The following is a 2,724-nucleotide window of genomic DNA, read 5'->3' as shown; positions in this document are numbered from 1 at the left end:
GTCCAGCCATACCACTCATAGGCATATATCCAAAAAAGGCTCAAGTACACAAAAAGGACATTTGTTCAACCATGTTTGTAGCAGCTTTATTTGTAATAGCCAGAAGCTGGAAACAGCCCAGATGCCCCTCAACTGAAGAATGGATGCAGAAATTGTGGTACATCTATACAATGGTGTATTACTCAGCAATGAAAAATAAGGAAATCATGAAATTTGCAGGTAAATGGTGGGACCTGGAAAGGATCATCCTGAGTGAGTTGTCCCAGAAGCAAAAAGACACACATGGTATATACTCACTCATATAAACACACAACATAGGATAAACCCGCTAAAATCTGTGCATCTAAAGAAACTAAGCAAGAGAGAGGACCCTAACTAAAATGCTCAATCCCCATCCTGAAAGGCAAAGAGGACGGACATCAGAAGAAGAAGAAAACAGGAAACAATCTAGGAACCTGCTACAAAGGGCCTCTGAAAGCCAGAAGAAGAAAACAGGAAACAACCTAGGAACCTGCCACAGAGGACCTCTGAAAGCCTCTGCCCTGCAGACTATCAAATCAGATGCTGAGCATGATGGCCAACTGTCAGGCAGAATGAATGGAATTTTATGTAAGAACTGGGAAATAGCAAGAGCTGGAGAGGACAGGAACTCCACAAGGAGAGCAAAAGAACAAGAAAATTTGAACACAGGCAACTTCCCAGAGACTCATACTCCAACCAAGGACTATTCTTGGAGATAACCTAGAACCCGTGCACAGATGTAGCCCATGGCAGTTCAGTGTCCAAGTGGGTTACATAGTAATGGGAAGAGGGACTGCCTCTGACATAATCTGATTGGCCTGCTCTTTGACCACAGAAGATGACAATGCAGCCACTTCTGATGAGAACTGATAGACTAAGATCAGAAAGAAGGAGAGGAGAACCTCCCCTATCAGTGGACTTGGGGAGGGGCATGCATGCAGAAAGGGGAGGGAGGGTGTGATCCGGGACGGGAGGAGGGTGGGGTTTATGGGGGGATACAAAATGAATAAAGTGTAATTAATAAAAGTTAAATAAAAAATTAAAAAAGAAAACAATATGGACTTAAAAATTTAATAGCAACAATTATAATCTGAATGCCTAACTAATGATTAAGTTAACACTTTTAAATTATTGTAAGATTATTAAATAATGTTGACTCACCTGTGGCTAGGTAGGTCATAGGCTTTATTGGAGAACATAGCAGAATGTATTTTGTATTCTGCCAAATGAACAGTGTATCAAACCAGTTCTGAATGACTCACTGTTATACACATAGGTTAGAACACCTCTCATTCCTCATCAGAGAAGCTTCTGTTTACAATAGATGAAAGTTAACACAGAGACCCAAAGGTGGTTAAGGTACAGAGAATGAGAGATTGTGGAATGTTCATCCCTAAATGGCACATCTATGTTACATCCCCTCCTGGAGATCATTTTGGAAAAGGGGACCAAAAGAACCATAGGGAGAGATGACTGGACAACCAGGAAATGATTGTTTCTGGCACAACCAAGCAGCTGCACATAAGAACTAGCAGTGTCTGTTGCAACGTGCACAAGCCCCATGCAAACTCAAACCAGTCACAATCCCAGCACAGAGAAGTGAGGTGATAAGCAAGAAGTGTGTCCCAATCCTAGGGGAGAAGCAGCTAGCAACTGACAGCTGCTGAGAACAGTAGAGTTAGGCTTTTGTTTTGGTTTGAAGTATGTAGCCCCTACTAAGCCGATTATGCTACAGTGAAAAGCCACATATCTTGGAATATATGAGTATCACAAATTGTATGAGTACCACAAATTGGACTTGAGGGTTTTAAAGTTCTCAAAAAGAAAATGGTGTTGGCTGAGTGCAGGTGGTAAATCTGGGAGAACTGGGAAAGGTTAAATGCCATCAATGCACATTGTACAAAATTCTCGAGAAACTAATAAAAATTAATAATAGTCTATACATTCTAGTAGAGTGTCTCCCAACTTAACTTAAAAATAACAAGAAGAAAGAAGCCTACCTGTGTAGGCATTCAAAGAGAAATCACAGCAAGTCAAGCCTTGAAGATTTCTACTCGCTTTGAGATTGTAGAATCAAATGGCAGTCTAGATCAAAACTGGTTAAGAATGTCCTACATTCTTACAGAAATTACATTTAAATTGAAATATGGAAAGTTATATTTATAGACAGACAATAGGAAGTGGTATGGGGGGGGGGAGTGAGCTACAGACCTGGCTCTTATGGGTTATGACTCTCATTTGTTTCATTTAAACAGAGCTTGAGCAGTTGGATGTTGGAGATTAGCTGAACCCCTGGCACTTATTGCAAGAGTAGGTTACCTTTCCACTTACACACCAAGTTAAGTTGCATTTCATCCTGTACAAGACATTTCTAGGCCAAACAGAGACCACATGTAGGGATAGTATGAGGTCAAACCATTCAATTTAACAGAAGCCAGGAAACAGTCCTTGATGAATGAAGGCTAGAGCTGGCTGTCAGCTGTGCAAATGAACTCTGCCCCAGTTGTGCCTTAAAGCAAGTATGATGGATATGAAAGTCAGAGAACTGAGGTTACAGCAGAAATAATTAAACTTTTCTTTGCCCAGAAATAGCCATCAGCACATCATTCCAGAGAGCCTACTTATTTCAAAACAAACAAGTACATCAGCCTGCTCCACAATCGTGGACATTTTTTAAAAGTACAAGTGTAAATAAAGACCTGA

The sequence above is a fragment of the Meriones unguiculatus genome, chromosome 2, assembly GCF_030254825.1.
Source record: "Meriones unguiculatus strain TT.TT164.6M chromosome 2, Bangor_MerUng_6.1, whole genome shotgun sequence".
Classification (NCBI taxonomy): domain Eukaryota; kingdom Metazoa; phylum Chordata; class Mammalia; order Rodentia; family Muridae; genus Meriones; species Meriones unguiculatus.
Note: the sequence above shows the minus strand (reverse complement) of the source record.